Source organism: Lissotriton helveticus, chromosome 3_1, assembly GCF_964261635.1.
Source record: "Lissotriton helveticus chromosome 3_1, aLisHel1.1, whole genome shotgun sequence".
Classification (NCBI taxonomy): Eukaryota; Metazoa; Chordata; class Amphibia; order Caudata; family Salamandridae; genus Lissotriton; species Lissotriton helveticus.
In genome coordinates, this window is record NC_136061.1 from 24,609,331 (window position 1) to 24,630,161 (window position 20,831).

Below are 20,831 nucleotides of genomic sequence, written 5' to 3' on the forward strand. Positions count from 1 at the left end.
ACAATTCTAAAAAGAATATTCAGTCAGGTGCATGTGCAAAGAACTAGAGAACAGAAGATTGAAAGGGAAACACATTATGAAGAACTTAAAAGAGAAATAACACAAATAAATTTAATAGAAAATGCAACATTATCATAACAATCCTCATTTGAGTACGGGTGTATCTCCTTATGTGTTGATGAGGGGTAGACAGAGCAGAACTTTTCTCACACCTGATTTTATTAAGAGTGGTACCATTCAATCCTTTGAGAGTTGTGTCACTAAGGCCAGACATAATTTAGGTGTATCCCGTGAGTTGAACAAAGCTTATCATGATGCTTATGAGAAGGCTAAGTGCAAAATATCCTAGTTTGCAATTGTTTTCTATATAATTTTGGCTCTGCCATATTTGCCACATAATACATCATCCACTGTATAAACTTACAGTTTTAACTAATCATTTTTGTAGCTCAAACGGATAAAAAGTTACTAAAAAACATGACTTGAGTTGCTGTAAAGTGGACGGCCCTTTGCAAAGGTTGACAATCACCTTTCTCACTGATGCATTTGTATGTTATAATGATACTAATGAGGCAGAATCTTTACATGTGCTAAAATGTCTAAATAATAAAGTATAAGAAAATATATTGCATTACGCTGCAGCCTTTTTTTGTAGCATAATTTAGTCAACACTGCAGCATCATTTTGTCCTCCATTGCTGCATAATTCCAGTGGCTCCAGAGCAGGCAGCACATGTTAAATGTGCTAGTGCATGAAGCAGAGAGACAGTGAAGTTTGTGAACTTAGTTTGGTGTGCGTGCAAATCCTGCATTGCCAATCCTTGGTGCCAGAAGATTGCACGGGTGCCAGAAGATCGCATGGCTGGATGATCCTGAGCTCCTATACCACTACCGCTGCTCAAAAAAACCTAGCCCTAGGGTTTGCCAAATCCATTAAAATACAATTCCTGAAGTACCGACTTGGCTTGCTACCATGCATAAAGCACTATCCACACTGGTTAAAAAAACAATCCGATTCTATCTGTCGCCTGTGCAGCGCACCGCCAGAGGATATGCTGCAACTGCTCTGTACGTGCAAAGAACTAACCCAGGAACGGTAACAGCTCTTAAAGCCACTTTTTAACCAGGGAGGCATCCACACACGGAGGCAGGCCGTGCTGGCATGCTTTGCACCAGGGGACACGCAGCTGAACTGCCGCCTGGTAAAATATTTGAGACAAGCAGAGAAGAGAATGCCACAAAATCAAAATGCTGACCACCGGTCGCTAACTTTGGACAGAACATTATAGTCATAAAGAACTGAGTCGGATGCTGCTAAACAAATTTTTTGTAACAAAATAAGGGAGGCACCCTACTATATAAGATAAGGACAGGGTTAATTCAGGAGTACAAACAGTGTCCTAATTAAGATGCCTAAAAATACACAAGATGCATTATCGGTTTTATGGCAATGCCTACTGCCATTCAATAATTGTCACACAGAAAACAAAAGATATTTCTAAGGCGTGTCAGCAAAAACACAACGTATAATTAATCCACAGAACCAAGAGAATTGATATAAAAAAAGTTCATACATTTATTACAATCAAAAGGTTAAAAACATAAGTACATAAAAACATTTCATTACAGTATTTTTAGAAAACAACAGTTGATGCGGCGTTTCGGTGATTCAGATGATGTTCACCTTCTTCAGGACAGTTTTCTAGACAGTTTTCTCTATTATTAACCACGCTGACTTTTTTATTCTTTTCCTCGGGGTTATGTCATGAGAATGATAGGATGGGGTCTTGAAGATAGCCCACATATTAAAACCCTCTGTGTATATGTACAGGAACAATAGACATTTCGTTGGAGCCACCGTCTTGTCAGGATAAAAACATATGCTTATATTATATTCAAAGGCCAGCAGGGAATGTCACAGGAGCCTGTATGGATCAACAGATATGCCGCGGCTAGATAGCCAATACTACCGACAGAACGTCTTTTGTTTTAGCGATTCTGTAGCCAAAAACCAACGTCATTCACTCTGCACGTTTTGTTTTTGCATAAACTGTCTCCTGCTGGGATACCTTAGAAATCAGATACGGCCTCCCTGCATCCAATGAAGTCACTTCCGGGTATTGGCCCAATTAATATTTGGGCTATCTTCAAGACCCCATCCTATTATTCTCATGACATAACCCTAAGGAAAAGAATAAAAAACTCAGCGTGGTTAATAATAGAGAAAACTGTCTAGAAAACTGTCCTGAATAAGATGAACATCATCTGAATCACCGAAACGCTGCGTCGACTATTTTCTAAAAATACTGTAATTAAATGTTTTTATGTACTTAAGTTGTTAACCTGTTAATTGTAATAAATGAATGAATTTTTTTTATATCAATTCTCTTGGTTCTGTGGATTAATTATACGTTGTGTTTTTGCTGACACGCCTTAGAAATATCTTTTGTTTTCTGTGTGACAATTATTGAATGGCAATAGGCATTGCCATAAAACCGGATAATACATCCTGTGGATTTTTAGGCATCTTAATTGAAACAAATGTTTTGCACCGATTTGACTGATTTTTAGTAAATTGTTTTACACTATTTTTTTTAAATTGCAATTTATAAATGAAATTAAATGAGATACTCTGTAGCAATGGTTTTAAGTAACTATGCTAAATAAAATGCTTACTTAGTTCGAAATCAGACTGGCAGCTTTTGAATAGACAAGAACCTGCAAGACAGCTATACCTTTTCTCCAACATTAAAGTTTGGAACAAGTTGTCTTACTTTAATAGTTTTAGCTTTCATGGCGGTTTTGAAATCTTGGACATTCCAGGCAATCATTTTTCTTTCAGGGTTAAGTCCTGCTAGCTAATCAGTTGCAGCAAGGCACAAGATCGGAGGACAATGGAGAAGGTGAAAAGGAAGGAGGATTGACACACTGGATACAACAGAATGGAGGAACCATGGTAGCAGAGTGAATAGAGGTGATAAAAGAGAATTCTGCTAAAGGTAAGTATCCTGTCCAGTTGTTTTGAGTGGAAGTGTGGAAGGACCTCAGATACAGTTAAAGACTCGGGTTCACCCTTTCAGTTTGTCCACTTGTTTGCAGATGGTAACCTAAGGACAGAGCTAGATGGATACTTAGGGGAGAGCAAATTGAGACCCAGATTGTAGAAATGTACTGAGAGCCTCTGTCACAGTCTATGGTGTCAGGAAGCACCTGCAGCAGGAATATATCAGCCAGAAATCTTCTTGCCATAATGCTGGAAGATGTGAGCCTCCGGAACAAGGAAAAATTAGCCATTTTAGAAATGAGGTCTACTATGACTAGGTTCACTTGATTTTCTGGTGAAGGTGGAAGGTTCACAATAATGTTGGTGGAAATTGTCTGACATGGATGAGGAGTATCAGATAAAGGTTTAAAAAAGTCAAAATGCTTATCATGGACTGCCTTAGACTATGCTCAAACTGGACAGGATTTAATATAAATCTCTACACCCCTGCGAACAAATGGCTACCAGAAGGAACGTAAGGCTCTAACACTGTCTTAACACCATGATGCATCCAACACAAAAGGTGGTTGGAGGAATGCTTGAAATTTGCCTAAACACTGGCAATCCCTCTGGGTAGCATCCCAACCCATTGTTCTTTTGCCCACCATGGCACCTAAGTTTGAACCCAGCCTTTTGCAAATCAGTGTTGACCCAGCTCCTCCTGGGAACAGCCCAGCCTGAATTGCCACGCTGCAGGGCATTGCTGCTGGTTCGCTTACAGTAAAGTGCAATAGGCCTTGCTGCACTAGTGCAGCATGTTCCAGTAATGGTGCAGTGTCTTTTCAGTGGGATGATGATGCAGGCCCAAGCCTGAGAAAGAAGGCCTGCAGTGGAATGCTGCAAGGTCTAGCGCTGTTAAGGTAGCAGAAGGTAGCAAAGTAGTGCAAGGTAACACAAGCCTTCAATGAGCAGCAACATGAGCAATATAGGACCAATTAGCCAGGTGTACCTTGGTTCCAGTGGCACAGAGAGCATTGGCCCCATATCTGGGCATAGCCTTGCCACATAGGGCAGTAAATCAAACATGCAAAAGGTGATGGGGGGAATGCTTAGATTTTGGCTAACCAATGCCAATCGTTCTGGGTAGCATCCCAAACCATTGTTCTTTTACTCACCATACCAACTCAGTTTGAACACAGACATATGCAAATCAGCCTTGACCCTGTTCCTCATGGGAACAGTCCAGTGGAAAGTGGCAGGCCAAGTCCTCATTGAAAAGATATGCAAGTAACCCGGGACCGGTCTCGCAATACTGATATGGACTCATCATCAGCCGGGCTGAGCTTGGTCAGTGCGCATTGGACCCACATCTGAGGATACTCTTGCTACTTAGGGTGGTACATCAAATACATAAAAGGTGATGGGAGGAATGCCATGCTCACCGTGCCAGTGGACCCAAGCAATACCTGGAGTCCTGTGTCCATCCAGGGCTGGGTATTTGGAATGTTTTGTCCCCAAAGACTGTGTTCCGGGAAGGTGAGGACCCTACAAGGCTGCATTCCTGGAAGGATATGTCCAAATGACTTGTCTGTGAAGTGCTACATGTCTCAAGGATGGTCCCTTTAGAGTTATATGTCTGAGAAGGGCTGTGTCCCTTGAGTGCTGTTTCCCTCACAGTCTGTATCCCTCGGTCGCTGTGTCCCTCGAGTGCAATGTCCGTATAGTCTTATGTCCCTGGAGTGGTATGTCCCTGGAGTGGTATGTCTCTGGAGTGGTATGACTCAGTAGTCTTGTTTCTCTTATGTGTTATGTCCATCACGGAACGTGTCCATGGAGTGATATGTCCCTGGAGTCTTAACTCCCTGGAGTGCTGTGCCCCTTGCGGGTTTTGTCCTTGGAATAGTATGTCTCTGAAGGGCTTTGTTCCTGGGATGCTATGTCCCTCAAGATATATGTCTCCGGAGTTCTATGCCTCTCAAAGTCCACATTTTTGTAAAGCGCACAATCACCCGTAAGGGTCTCTAGGCGCTGGGGGGCCGTCGGGAAGATTAAGCGAGCTATTGCCCAGAGTCACATGGTGCTGGGCTAACCTGCCGCCGGAGCCGGGGATCGAACCGTGGTCCCCAGATTCCAGCGTCAGTCGCCCTGGCCGCGGCGCCACACCTCTTCCACTCAAGAGATATGTCGCTGGAGTACTATGTCCCTCAAGAGATATGTTGCTGGAGTACTATGTCCCTCAAGAGATATGTCGCTGGAGTACTATGTCCCTCAAGAGATATGTCTCTGGAGTTCTATGTCCCTCAAGAGATATGTCTCTAGAGTACTATGTCTCTCAAGAGATGTGTCTCTGGAGTTCAATGTCCCTCAAGAGATATGTCACTGGAGTACTATGTCCCTCAAGAGATATGTCTCTGGAGTTCTATGTCCCTCAAGAGATATGTCTCTAGAGTACTATGTCTCTCAAGAGATGTGCCTCTGGAGTTCAATGTCCCTCAAGAGATATGTCTCTGGAGTTGTATGTCTTTCTTGAGATATGTCTCTAGAGTGCTATGTGCCTCAAGAGATATGTCTCTGGAGTTCTATGTCCCTCAAGAGATATGTCTCCGGAGTGCTATGCCCCTCAAGAGATGTGTCTCTGGAATTCTATGTCTCTCAAGAGATATGTCTCTAGAGTGCTATGTCCCTCAAGAGATATGTCTCCGGAGTTCTATGCCCCTCAAGAGGGAAGTTTCTGGAGTTCTTTGCCCCTTAAGAGATATGTCTCTGGAGTATTATGTCCCTGATGGGATATGCCTCTAGAGTGCTATGTCTCTTGAGAGATATGTCTCTGGAGTTCTATGTCCCTCAAGAGATTTGTCCCGGAGTGCTATGTCCCTCAAGAGATATATCTCTGGAATGCTATGTCCCTCAAGAGATATGTCTGTAGAGTGTTATGTCCCTCAAGAGATATTTCTCCGGAGTTCTATGTCCCTTAAGAGATATGTCTCTGGAGTATTATGTCCCTGAAGAGAAACGTCTCTAGAGTGCTATGTCTCTTAAGAGATATGTCTCTGGAATGCTATGTCCCTCACACTGTGTGTCTCTGATAGGCTGGGACCCTCTCGAGATATGTCTCTGTAGTACTATGTTCCTCAAGGTGTCTGTTGGACTTGGCCCCTCTGGCAGGTTCACCCCTAAACATTTTGCTTTTTAATTGTGACCCGGTGATAGTGATTTTAACTGTGTCCCAGGGTAAAGTGCGTGCGTGTGGTAAGGTTGGCCTGCCCTCCCATAGGAATGCATGGGGAAAGTATGTGTCCCTGGTAGTTCCTGATGCATGGGGTGTGCAGACTCGAGTTTGGTATGTGCGGACTCGTGTGATTAAATGCTGCGCGATGATGTGTGCGGCATGATTGTGTCTAGTGTGGAAGTGCCACTTCTAGAAGTTGGCATGTCTGTGTAATTTAGGTAAAATGACTGGCTAGCTTGTGATTGGCTGGAGCTGGCTGGTGTGCCAGGCTCCAGGAGTCAGGATGGGTCTGACCCAGTGGTGAATGGGAGATCTGCATGTTGATGGCCGGGGAGGAGTGCACCTGGGACCTGAATAGGGCTGGGCTTTCCCCACACAATGCTGCCTCCGCCCCCCGTGGTGCGTCTAATGTCCCTAGCCTGGCCAGTGAATAGGAAGAGTGGTTGAGAACATCAGAGTGCTCCAGAACCAGCTACGACTGGTTTTCCCCCCACCCTGCACCTAAGGACAAAGGGATTTAGTGTATAAAAAGAGGCAGTGACCTCTTGAAAAATGTTCTTCTCCTGATCCTAATTTGAGGGGGCCGGCTGCTGCTGGGTGCCAGGAGGACCGCCACTGAGACTGCCTTCCTGCCTGGAGGGCCCTGTCAGCTGGATCCTGGGTCCAGCATTTGCCCCCCTGCCTGCCTAAGGACCTTGGTGGACTTCTTTTTGACTGGGAAACTTTGTCCCTAAAGTGCCTGGGCAGCGCTGGATTTCCCTGAACAGGAGCGCTGCTATTCTCATCTGCAGCCCGGAGATGCTTTCGACCTGCCTCGAGGGATTCCCCGGCGTGGGGATCCCCCTTTGTGCCTCTTTATAAAAGCAGGTGCCCACCCTGCGTGTGGCCCCGCAAATTGGCCGAATTCACGGCACAGGTGCCACCCCGCGATCTTTCAGAGTCCTTGTTGCTCCCCCCCCCCGGCAGGTGCCCACCCTGCCAGGGACTGTTCTACCGCCGCGGCCTGCACCGCAAGAATCACCCCCGGGCCGCTGCCTAGTGCGACCCGGAAGTGCCCGCCAGAGACCCGTAAGTACAGGCCAGCAGAAAAGTCAGGAAGCGGACGGGAGCCTACCCCGCTCTACTGCACCGCCGGAGGGAAGCCAGCATTCCCCCCGAGTCTCCCATAGCAAGAGGAGAGCCCCGAAGCCCCGGACCGGCGAGAGGAGCACCAGCCGCCAGAGAGGAGCACCGGCCGCCAGGGAGGACACCCGGCCCAAGAAGCGGGACCGGATGAGGAGTCCTACCGAGCCGGTGAGTGGGGCCCGGTGTTGTTTGTGGTAGAGGGGGCATCGGGGCACATTGGTGGTGCCCGCCCCCCAAGTGTGCTATCTTCGTGAGGGGGCATTCTGCATCACGAGTCCCCCGAGCGGGACTCCAACGGGGGCATTCTATTAATAAGCGCCCACGAGAGGCTCAGGGCACAATCTTTATTAAGAGCCCCGAGAGGCTCCCAGGGGCCATTGTCTTCTTGAGTCCCCAGAGCGGGACTCCAACGAGATTTTGGGCATTTTGGATGGTAGAGCTGCCCCGGCTGGCAGCGAGCCGCTCCCACGTGTCCCACAGTCATTTGTTACAGAGCCCCGTGGCTACGGGGGCCATTGTTGTTAGAGGGGGCGTCGGGGCACATTGCCGGTACCCGCCCCCCCTCCTGCCTGTGCTATCTTGGTTCCTGAGCATTCTTTCCTTCGAGCCCACGAGGCTCCAGTTCCCACAGGCATTTTGTATTCAGAGCCTGCGAGGCTCCCACGTGATTGGGGCCCAGTGGTGCCAGAGCCCAAGAGGCTCCCAAGAGAGAGAGCCAGGAGGCACGCTGGTGCCAGGCTTAGTCCTACAGAGGCCCAGCACTTAGTGGGCAGCTCCTCCGTTTAGGAACCTATTGGGGCAATATTCCTTGGCTGCCTGCGCAGCCTGCCCTGACATTGCTGGTCACAGGGCGTCCTAGCCCCTGAGAGGTCAAGTTGGCCTAGGGACAGTTCTGTTGTTGTACCCTTGCGTGGGGTACAGATTTCTTGGCCCTATGTGATCTTTGCGAAATTGTGACTTACCTGCCTAATGTGATTTCTGCATCATGTGTAATGTTTTATACCTCTGAATGTATGTGATGCTTAGGAGGTTGTTTTTCCTTGAATAGGGATGCTAGTGAGTTCATGATTCCCTGCGTGATATTCTCCTAAGGTGGTTAGGATTGCGTAGGTGGTACTTACCTCTTACCAGTGGTTACTGGTTGTGTGTCCTATTTTCTATTTTGTGCTACAGTGATTATTATTCTATGCTCTACAAAGTGCTATTTCTAACAAGTATTCTAAGTCTACAAGTGCATATTCCTGACAGTGGTCCAGGTGGGCCTGTTCTGTACATATATCCCCTGTAAATTCTGCCCGTGCCTGTTGGCACGTTGTAAAGTGTGTGTTTTTATCTAATGTGTTTGGTACAATACAAAGGCTATTTTTATATATACCCTTGTGTGGAGTTTCCTTTGTGGTGGGTCTTGGGTGTTGCCTAGAGGGTGAGCAGGGGTTATCTTTGGCGTGTAACTCCCTTGCCCTGACTAGAGTGGTGGTTTCTGACTGGCTTTGGCGTAAGCCTCAGCCAACCGGAAATCCCATTTCTAACAGTGTCCATCTCTGAAAGTCTGGGACCCTCTCGAGATATGTCTCTGGAGTGCTATGTCCCTCGCGGTGTGTGATTCTGATAGGCTGGGGCCCTCTTGAGATATGTCTCTGTAGTGCTATGTTCCTCAAGGTGTCCGTCTGTGAAAGGCTGGGACCCTCTCGAGATATGTCTCTGGAGCTCTACGTCCCTCTAGAGATATGTCCCTACAGTGCGATGTCCCTCTCATGATATGTCTCTGTAGTGCTCTGTCCCTCAAGGTGTGCGCCTCTGATAGGCTGGGCCCCTGAAGGATGAAACCTCATGAGAGTGAGTCTCGGTGAGTCTCGCCTCCAAAGGCTCCATCCTTGGTCCCCACAGGTGTGCAGTGAGCCACGCCCAGGAGGAGGGCTGGCACCCGTGTGCGTGTGTCCGGGGCTTAACGCGCTGTAAACACCATTGTCCCTCTCTCCAGGTGTGTCGGGATAATCAGGTTTTTGTGAGCTCCACAATGCAGGAGTGCTCCAGGGAGCTTAAGGCGATGGTTTCACCGCACACTTCCTGCAAAGCGATACTCAGTGAGGTATGACACGAGCTCTACAGGCTGGAGCGCACGTGACTCAGGGATCCTGTTTGGACATTCTCAGACCCTGCTTCCTGTTCAGCCAGAACTCCCCAGCACACCTTGGGTGATCCTTGCATCCTGCCTGCACGCCTGCTTCTGGGTAGGAGACCTGTAAGTTTACTCCTGGGAGGTGGAATATCTAGGGGTGCACTGGGGATGGAAGAGAAAGGGTGTCATGTGCCCAACTCCGGCCTGGTAGGAAATAGCGCCACTTTTACATGTACACGATTCTTTCCTAAAGTTGCCTTCACTTTGTCACATGGACTTTTGACACACATTTGCATTTGTGACACTTGAGTTACGTCACTTTTTATGACATTCCTGTGGGGATAAACCCTTCCCCTTATTTACAACGAGGCTGCGTTAAGCCAATTTATGTGGCTTAACGCTACCTTGTAAATAAGGAACCTCTTCATACTGTATTAACGTGGAAGGGGAGGGCAATGGGTGTTTAGGTGGGCGATTCGCCACCACACCCTCTGATCCTGATGCTGCCCCCTATTTACACGGGCGGAGTAAACTGAAGGCAGCACCAAAACTAATACCAGGGTAAAACCTGGTCTTAACATGTTGTAAAGAGGCAGCATGCTTGATTTCTCCTCGTTTTTGCTGTTTCTATGTGCGCTGCTTTGTGCAACACACATAAAAGCAGAAAATCGCCATGAATGATTGTTCATGTGCAGGAAGGTGTTCCTTCCTGCACATAAATATTTATTTAAAAAATGACGATTTGCAACTTCTATGTGTGTTGCACAATGCAGCACAGACAGAAGTTGCAATTCGCCATTCTGGATCGTTTGTAAGTAGTAAGAGACACCTTCCTGGACATAAACAACCGTTCCCCCCAATGCAGACACAGTAGCACTACGGTGCAAGGGGGCCTGCACGGGTGCCAGGCATCTAGATTTAGAGCCAGCGGTAGGAGAAATGCACGTATGATCTGCATTCTTGTGAATACGGAACATCCCTGCGTTTTCAGAATGGCTGAGCATGGCGTTAGCAATGTTTGCTTAACACCCGCTTCGTCATTCCCTTGTGAATATGCCCCTTTGTGAGAACACTATCACATTGCCTTTACATCGTGTACAAGGCCCTAATGTGCATCATGTGATTATTATTATATCCCTATGATGACACCGCTATCTGGGGAATGCAAGCAATGGCAGCCTGATCCCAATCTCAGCCTAAGGCAAGGATGCCCTTTTCTGTATAAAACCTTTTGTTTCCCGATTATAATTAGAAATTACACTTCTGCTGACTTCGAGGGGTCCCTTCATGCTGAAGCTTTTGCCAACAGCTGACTGACATCTCTGTGAGGGGTGTCCGGTTCGTGGTCAAGATGGGCTCATACATACTTATCCACCAGGTAAAGGGGTTAGATCATCCAGAAGGGTTTTTTTTTGCAAAGCATACTTTACACCTTAGACACATAGAATATGGTTTTTTTTCTCGTTTTTTTTATGGAGTTTTATATTGTGCAAACTTCACCTGAGGGTATCAGATATCAGAGCGCTTTACATAGCATCAGTTGCATTACATGAGGACACATTCATTTTTTGTTAGGCACGGTGTGATTAAGTGATTTGCCCAGAATCACAGGATGTTCAGCATCATTGCCGAGACTTGAACCCGGTTCCCCAGATTTGAGGTCGACCGCCCTAGCCGATAGTGCAGATTCGTGTTTTTTTAATACGAGCTGTCAAGTGAGAGAAAAAGCCTGGCAACCTATTTTTTTTAAAATGTGCCTTGCTCCAGCTTCCAACAACTCTGAAAAGATTACAACCCATATTAGGATTTCTGAATGTTGGCAGAACATACATTCCATATTAAGCACAATGGGTACGATCTCATTCGTCTGGGCTTTTAAAGCACACATTGGACACAAGAACAGATGGAAATTGTACGTTCCGCCCAAGCTGACATGATAGCTTCCTAACATTTGCGTGTTCGCACTGTGCTACGTGCAGTTTGTGTAGTGCGAAGCTGCGCAAACTTCGCAAACTATGTGAGCGTAGCGTAGTGCTTTGCCCAGACCTAGTGACAGTGCGACATGGGTTCCATCTACACAGCCAATCACGTGGGGAAATTGTGCTATTTGGTAAAAATCTTGTTTGGTCTGGTCAAGTGCCTGCTGTGTGTTTGGGAATTGGATCTGGTGATGCATCCTCTGAATGATAGCATCAAGGAAAGCGTGGAAAAATGTGAAAGTGCACTCTGGGAGACCCCTCCTACAACAGCTATTACCCCCTGAAAACTCCCTGATGCTAGGAGGTGCAGTGAGCACAATGTAAATGTAAATGTAAATGTATTGCGACTTATATAGCGCACGTATCGCCCGAAGGTATCAAGGCGCTTGCTTAGGGAACCCGTCCTGGTATTCCCCTGTGAGATACCCCGGCAGGGTATCCACAAGGTGAAAGCCAGGCATCCCGCCGCGAGGGGCCGTAGTGGAGATTAAGCAAGCTATTGCCCAGAGTCGCAGAGTGTGACCCCGTGAGTCGAGTAGGCACCGGAGCGAGAATTGTCGAGTCCGTGGAATTTTGAGCCCGAGACCCGCCGAGGCGGGGAATCGAACCCTGGTCCACGGCCGATCTCAGCTTCCGGGTCTGCCGCCTCTAACCACTGAGCCACCACAAAACCTGTATGTGGGTGGGAATGGTATGTGCCCTGTATGTGGGGTGTTCAAGTATGGGTGTCAGCTCCAGAAACCATCAGCAGACCCTACCGACCTCAAGAATTACCGCCCCATCTCGCTGCTCCCGTTTCCGGCCAAAGTCATCGAGAAGACCGTCAACAAGCAACTGGCCGCCTTCCTCGAGACGAACGGCTCCCTCGACCTCTCGCAGTCTGGATTCCGGGCCAACCACAGCACCGAGACCGCCCTGATCGCAGCCACAGACGACATCCGAGCCCTGCTCGACAACGGAGAAACAGCGGCCCTCATCCTCCTGGACCTCTCCGCGGCCTTCGACACTGTCTGCCACCGCACCCTAGTACAGCGCCTCAGCAACGTCGGAATCCAGGAGAAGGCACTGGAGTGGATCACCTCCTTCCTCACCGGAAGGACACAGAGAGTCCGCCTCCCCCCGTTCAGATCGGAGGCCACCGAAGTCATCTGCGGCGTCCCTCAAGGCTCCTCGCTCAGCCCAACTCTCTTCAACGTCTACATGAGCCCCCTCGCAGCCATCGCACGCCAGCACAACCTGAACATCATCTCCTACGCCGACGGCACCCAGCTGATCCTCTCCCTCACCAACGACCCCGCCACCGCCAGAGCCAACCTGCACGAAGGGATGACAGAAGTAGCCAAATGGATGTCGAACAGCCGCCTGAAACTGAACTCAGACAAGACGGAAGTCCTCATCCTGGGATCCTCACCCTCCGCCTGGGACGACTCCTGGTGGCCCCCCGCCCTGGGCAGCGCACCCAAACCAACTGACCACGCACGCAACCTGGGCTTCATCCTGGACTCCTCCCTCTCCATGACCAGACAAGTCAACGCCGTCTCCTCGTCGTGCTTCCACATCCTGCGAATGCTACGCAAGATCTTCCGATGGATCCCCACCGAGACCAGGAAGACGGTCACCCAGGCCCTCGTCACCAGCCGTCTGGACTACGGCAACTCCCTCTACGCCGGAACCACCGCCAAACTCCAGAAGAGACTCCAGCAGATCCAGAACACCTCAGCACGACTCATCCTGGACATCCCCCGCCGCAGCCACATCTCCGGACACCTGAGAGACCTGCACTGGCTCCCGGTCAACAAGAGAATCACCTTCCGGCTCCTCACCCACGCACACAAAGCCTTACACAACCAAGGACCAGGATACCTCAACAGCCGCCTCAACTTCTACGCTCCCACGCGCCAGCTTCGATCGACCAGCCACGCCCTCGCCGCCGTCCCCCGCATCCGAAGAGCCACCACAGGAGGAAGGTCCTTCTCCTACCTGGCCGCCAAGACTTGGAACTCCCTTCCGACCCACCTCCGCCTGACCCAGGACCACCTCGCCTTCAGGAAGCAGCTCAAGACCTGGCTATTCGAGCAGTAGCGGACCCCCCCCCAGCGCCTTGAGACCCTCCGGGTGAGTAGTGCGCTATACAAATGCTCTGATTGATTGATTGAGCTCCTCTATCAACTCCAGGATGCTGTCTGGGTGCAGCCTGTAGTGCACATGGATGTCCTCCTGGGTCCACTGGAAGAGGGTGATGCGTGCTCTATAGATCCTTTCCTGGCGTCTCCTTCTCTGTTCAACCTCTCAGATACGCAGCCTCCTGGCTATCACATACAGGCCAGCCATTGTGAGAAGCCCCAGTGGCATTGTGGGCCTGTTTAACTAGGTTGCACCTGGTTACCACCTGTTCAGAGTTGGTGGTATGTGAGAAGTGCAAATTAGCGAATTTTGTGAAATCGCTAATTGTGATTTTTTGCTACATCTCAAATTGCAAATTCACATTTTGCGTGAGCAGTATTTGCGAATTTTGCAAATACTGAAACGCACCTTGCGAATTCACAATTTTATCGAATCGCAGTGTTTGCGATCGCAAAACAGCTACCTACATATGGCCCTCGAACCCTACACTACAAACACAAAAATGTCTCCATTACGAGCAGGAATATCCTCTGTTTAATGAAATCATACCTCTAGATCGCTATGACTATGTCATTTACACTGATGGTTCTGCGCAGCCTGCTGTAGGGACCAAATACCAATATTCAGCTGCATGTGTAGTACAGGTGGCGGAGTTCATGGAGTTGCACTGTGCAGAATTCTGTGGAGTTGTATGAAAATTCAGCTCTGCCCTACTTAACAGCCCTTTTCCTTACTGCAGCTCAGCAATACCCAAAGATTATCTTCATACATCAAACAAGCCCTCCAATCGAAAGCACGTTGAGGTAAACCTCAAAATACACTTGCACTCCAGTGTCAGCAGACATCACAAGGTTGACAGGTTGAGAAGGTAGATCTCCATACAATATTTCCTCCTTATAAAGTTTCTCTTCTTCGCTGCATCATCCCCTCCCACTCTAGAGCCTTTAGTTCCCTTTTCCAATAAAATACTGAGCCCCACTCCACTCAGTTATATATTTACCTCACTTGCTGTGGCCAGTGAGTTAGGGGACGGAACCGGCACCTGAGACTTTCTCAAGTTCCCAGGTTCCGGCACATCCCAGGCAAGGTTAAGGGTTAGATGCTCCAATTCCCAGAGCCTGACATCACTCCTCAACTAACGGGCACATCACCAGAAGCTAGTGCCTCACTCTAACACCATGTGAACACTCCTCCCATTGACCACGCAAGACAAAACTATGTGTTCCAAGTCTCTTTCTGGAGACCATAACTAACTTCCAATTTCTGGGTGCATTTTATTGGTTGGTAATTGATTGTTACGCCTTATGCTTCTCCGATTGGACCAAAAAGGGAGAGTTGCACATCCCCATGGCAATGCGTTGCCCTTTGTGCTTTTCAATCCAGAAAGTTATTGAGCAGCACAGCCTTTTGAGGAGACTATCTTGGGAAAGGTGATAAACGTCAGCCACATTCAACACCAGCATTAGAAAACAATTTCCATTCTTAAGTATTTTCTTGGGGGGGATCTGGGAGCAAACTCGGCCACGTGGCGAAATCAAAGTTTTTTGCCGAACTCCATGCTCCCAGTAGAACATAGAGTTGGAAAAACTCTGCAAACTCCAGTGGCGGAGTGGAGTTCACCGCCCACCCCTAATGTGCAGTCTTAAAAGGCTGTATGCATGATGGAACTTTCCACCCTGAAAAAACTCTCCATGTAGTCACTAGGTGATTGCACAGCACAGCTGGCGTAACTTAAGGCTCTATTGCTGGCACTACAGAATACAGATGCTGGATTCCAACACTCATTGTTTGTGATTCATATTATTTTGTGCAGTCATGTAATGAGTATCTTCATTATTGGAGTCAGAATAGATTCAGGGACTCATAAGGCTGCACAGTAAAGCACAAGCTGCTGTGGGAACAGGTGGTGAAGCTGAAAGAATGCTTGTCATATAAACATGTCTTTCATACATTGACCCATCAATGTGTTGCTGTTCAATTTGCAGGGAATTCACTGGCTGATGAAGCCGGCGAAGGCAACGGTTTGCACTGACGCAGTTGCTGCAATCACTCATTCAAGTACGAGGATACACAGAGACATCATGATGGGCAACAGTGCTGCACACAATGACACACTTGCCAAAAGGCTTTCCACTCACATACTCCTACAAGTTAGATGCACAAAACACACTATATGCTTAGATTCAAGGAGGGGGGACAGAATAATACCAAACAGTGATCGCAGGCTAAGATTAATTCTGGCTGCACATTAGGGTCTTGCTTCTGTACATGCAGGCGTACCTGCTACAATTTCACTATTGCATCAACGCTATCGGTGGCCGGGTCTTTTCATACAGACCAAGGACTTTGCCCTGAAATGCAACATCTGTCAGCAGATGAAGGGTTCCACCGTGGAACATCAACCTCAGACACCTCTTTTGATTTCAAACAAGCCTTTGGCTTGTGTTTATTTGGACCATTGCGTCCCCCTATCATCTGAAGGGGCTTGCAAGTATATCTTAGTGGCAGAGGATTCCTGCTCTCGATTCCTGTGGGTGTGTCCACAGCGATTGTGTTAAAAGGATTGATATAAAGGATCTTCGAGGCTTTATTGGGACAAATGCAGTTGGCAAACTACATTCTGATCAGGGTCTGGCGTTTAGCTCTCGGACTTACAAAGAGGCCATGGTAAGTTTGGATGTGACCCTGCATTTATCTTCTCCATACCATCTTGAGGGAAACGTGGTTGTGAAGAGATAAAAACAGGACTTAAAGCAGTCTTTAACAGCAAAGCTTTTCGGCTCGGTCCCAGTTGGGTTCATCATCTATATGGAGTCCAGAGGGCTTTGAATAATATGCCAAGAAAGTCCCAGGGTGGTTGGACTCCTTATGAAATCCTGTTTGGGGTAAAAAAAAAAGTAGGTTCCAGATCTCGATAATACCAGCACAGTGGTGGCAGAAACACCGTAGGAATATTGGGCGTATAACACATAAAGGAATATTGGGCGTGTTTACAGGAGTTGAATGATTTCTGGGACAAACAAAGCAACGTACAAAAAAACGCACCACCCCTGGAGAAGTGAAGGTTGTTCTGGCAAGGACTGTCTGGACCCCGAATGTTGGGAATCCGGTCAGAAAAAAGATTGTCGGCAAGAATAAATTTGGGCCATCCTACAGAGCATTTGACCAAATAGGAGCTTTGAAGGGACAACAGGCAAACAAAGGGCACCCTGTACTCAATCCTATCTACAAACAAAGCCCTTGTTGAACATTACAAATGAAATCAAAAGTTTTTGGGATGACCCATGTTTTTTCTTTCAGTGGGACAGGGTTGGATGTCTATTCATAGAACCCCCATGTGCATCTTTTGAAAACGTTGAACTAGGTTAGACCTCCCAAGGTGCTGCTGACAAGTGTTGAGACAAAAAATGTGGATGTGTTTAGGAAGTGCCTCACGTAAAGCAACAACCTGGGAGCAGTTGGCAGGTACTCACCAATTTGCTCACTATTTTATCATTGGCACTTTTCCAAACGGAAATGGATACCAACTCCCAAAATATAAGCGAGAAGAAAGCTGTGCGTGAATGTCAGGAATCCCCGCAGATAAAATTACAAGATTCCCCATCATGTCAGCGTGTTGAGCCAAGAGGGAAAAAAGAACAGTATTGGTTCTCGCAGGTACAGAAAATTACTTGAAAAAATACCCTGGAAAGCATTGCATTCTACAAAACTCAGGTTAGCGGTCTAGTTGTTCCAGCTAACCGATGCTCGTGAGCATAGAACAGTGTGAAGCTCGCGCGCAACTGCTGATACCGCGCACTCCACCAAGAAATCCAGTCAGGGTAGTGTCTCTATTGAGATTCACCTCAGAGTGAAGCTTAGAATAGCATTCAGGGATAGTTTTTCGTTACACGTGCTTGGCGGAAGGTTAGGTTAGCTTCTGGCTGTCGGTTGAAAGTCCATAGTACTTTTGGTGTATTTTCAGTGGAATATTTTGGAGGTAATATTCCTGTCAGGAATCAGAAGAACTCTCCTCACTACCTTTCAGCCTTCACAGAGCATTTGTCCTTGATAGTCATTATCTGTGTGGTCACGCAAGTACCCTAGAGAAAGAAAAAATAAGTTAATTGTTAATCTGGATGGTTATATGACAGTTAGTACAGTAAATTCCGTAAATAGCGATAGACATCGTAACTTACGGTTCTAGCTAGTAGGCTTAATTCTGAGTAAAAGCCTTTAGTAATTTTGAACCAGGAGTATTCTAATACTGTCCATTAAAAAGGTATAGATAATTGAACAGTGAATAGATCTAACACTGTGTTCTATCTTAGCTAGAATATTCAACACCCAGTTGGCTCATAAAAAGGGCAATACATGTATAAATATCTTCCTCTGGAGAATAAGAAGAGAAGCTCTCGTTCGTCCACTAAGGGGTACATTTAGAAGCAGACATTGTACAGTGAGATTATGGCTGGTAGTTACAAGAGAAGATTACTTTGCTTATCATTGCCATCTCTTACAGAGTGCGAATATTTCTACCTGAATAATTCAACCAAGGAAGTTCATACTTCCAAGAAACTGAGGAACGAGGCTGCCTCTTCTTGTTGATTTTTTATTTTATCCAATTCCCCCTACCCCCCTGGAGATTCTTAGACCCTGTGCATTCAGTAGGGGTTTGGAGGTATTCAGGAGAGCATTAGGACTTAGCGTTTATCTGCTCCCGTGGCGTCTGGGAACAAAGAGTTCGTTCTTTGAAATTAATCTAAATACATTTCTATGCACATCTAAATAGTATGTTCACTATAGACCCTTGTGAAAGGAGGCCTTCTCTGGCACTCTGTGGGTTAAAATTGAGTTATGGGAAAACAAAAAACACATATCTTGAATTTGTTGTGCCCGTACTCATTTTCAGAAACATTATCATGTTTAGCCCATTTTAACCGGAACAGCCATCTTACAGAGCGCCTGTACCTGTCCTGCCTGTTGAAGGCACACACAGTACTTCTCCCGCCCCTTGCCAGACGCTGAGACAAAGGGTTTGTCTCTATTATCTGATCAAGCCACACTGTTTGGCCGAATGTCAACAGTAAGCCGTGTGGGCTTCTGGGTAGCTACAAATCTCCTTTTTCAGTGATACAGGATGTTCAGTTGGAAGCTTTAATTACAAATGAAGCCTGCTCTTTTCAACAAGAGACAGTGATAAACAACAATGAAGTATTTTTTCAACCCGTTTCAAAAACAAAGACAACCGTGCAGGCAACAAGTAGAGAAACACATATTTCAATTCAGATTCCCGAAAAGAACTTGGTCTATGTCAGTGTATCACAGATTGAGTCTTCATCTAATTCGAACCAACTTGCTGATCTGCCAAGGATAGACCGGACGGCTTCTGGATACTTCATCGACTATGATGACTTCTCCTCCGACGCATTGAAAACACAACCACCCCCACTGCACCTGTCTTTTGAACTGAAGCTGTGTGTCTTCTATCTTTGGTTGAAAAGAACATACTTTGTTTCTCTATGGTTACATCTTTGGATTACAACTGCATTACTTTTCCTGGTTTTATGGATAAGTGTTGTGAGAGTGTTCTTTATGCTTCTGAAAAGACACTTATACTAGAATGCTCTGCAATACACATGGTAAATTTAGTTCTGGAACCACATGCATTATCACACCGTAAAGACAGACTTGTCCTTGGTGAACGTTTCAGCTGTTCCTGTTTTGGATAGGATTGTTTGGGACAGGGCAGTGTTTGATGTGTCGGGTCCCTCTGAACTCTTGCAAATTCCGCATTTATTTAATAATTCCTTAAATTACATTATCACCCCTGGTACTATTTCTGAAGATTGGGACATTAATGCAGCATATGAAATGTTAGAAGACCTGGAACATTTCAACATGTTTTCTTCTGATGTGTTATACGATGGAACAGCTAATTTTGATGAGATGTTCTGTTTTCAACATTACAGTCATCATTTTCTACACAAGGCTAGTAGACCTCGTGAAGTATTTAACTTTACACGATGGAGACATTACTCTGCACCACCAAGGGGACATTACTCTACACCACCAAGGGGTCATTACTCTACACCACCAAGGGATGGTTCAAGAGCATTCGTACATAAGTTTGATTATTTTTCTGGTTGTTACAAATCTAACCCAGACTCATTTTATTATAGGCTTGCCCCATCACCTGCAAAAAAAAAATGTTAACTGACACCAAGCTGATTTACTCTGCTTCTTTCCTTTCTCAGCTCTCTGTACAAGAGTTTGATGTTTGGAGGAATACAGTAGATGTAATATCTATCTTGGGGACTAAAGATTGGCAGGTTCAGGGAACTGAGGCTTTTTAGGGCATGTTTAATACCACAACAAATGATTTTCCTGAACAAAACTATGCAACAGGCAAGATCAAGAAATTCAACACGCCACAAGTTCCTGCTCTTACACAATTTGACAACTGGCAATCACTTTTGATCGCATGCTATGTAAGAGTAAGCATAACTCATCAGATCCACATTGGAAGGCATGGTTAGTCTGGCCGCTAGACACTAACAAATGTCAGAATAGATTTCTGGGCAGCCTCAAGGGATTTACAGACAATAGGCCTGATGTGCAATATGTGTAGAGTGAACATTCGGGGGTAGTCGCAACTTACAGTGTTAGGAAGTTGTGCCTTGATTGATTAAAACCCTCAACACTGACTCAGATGAAACAGCACTACCTCTACCCCTGTGAGGAGACTGCAGCATACTCATAGTTCAGGCTCACAGGCCATCTTACCTCTATCCCTGTGAGGAGACTGCAGCGTACTCGTAGTCCAGGGCGACAGGCTTCCTTATCTCTACCCTGAGAGAAGACTGCGGTGTACTCGTAGTTTAGAGTCTCAGGCCTTCTTACCTCTACTTGTGTGAGGAGACTGCGGTGTACTCGTACTCTAGGGTCGCAGGCCTTCTTACCTTTACTTGTGTGAGGAGACTGCGGTGTACTCGTAATCTAGGGTCGCAGGCCTTCTTACCTTTACTTGTGTGAGGAGACTACAGCGTACTCGTACTCTAGGGTCGCAGGCCTTCTTACCTTTACTTGTGTGAGAAGACTACAGTGTACTCGTACTCTAGGGTCGCAGGCCTTCTTACCTTTACTTGTGTGAGGAGACTACAGCGTACTCGTAATCTAGGGTCACAGGTCTTCTTACCTTTACTTGTGTGAGGAGACTACAGTGTACTCATAGTCTAGGGTCACAGGCCTTCTTACCTCTACTTGTGTGAGGAGACTACAGTGTACTCGTACT

The 20,831-nt window shown here is 46.8% G+C and overlaps 1 long non-coding RNA gene across 1 annotated transcript in view; it reads left to right on the plus strand.

The window, feature by feature from the left end:
* Positions 1-20,831, plus strand: part of LOC144822059 (uncharacterized) — a 262,962-nt gene that overhangs the window by 18,345 nt on the left and 223,786 nt on the right. The window contains exon 2 of the long non-coding RNA XR_013608544.1: positions 2,842-2,998. This is a non-coding gene — a long non-coding RNA (uncharacterized LOC144822059). The remainder of the gene's footprint in view (positions 1-2,841; positions 2,999-20,831) is intronic.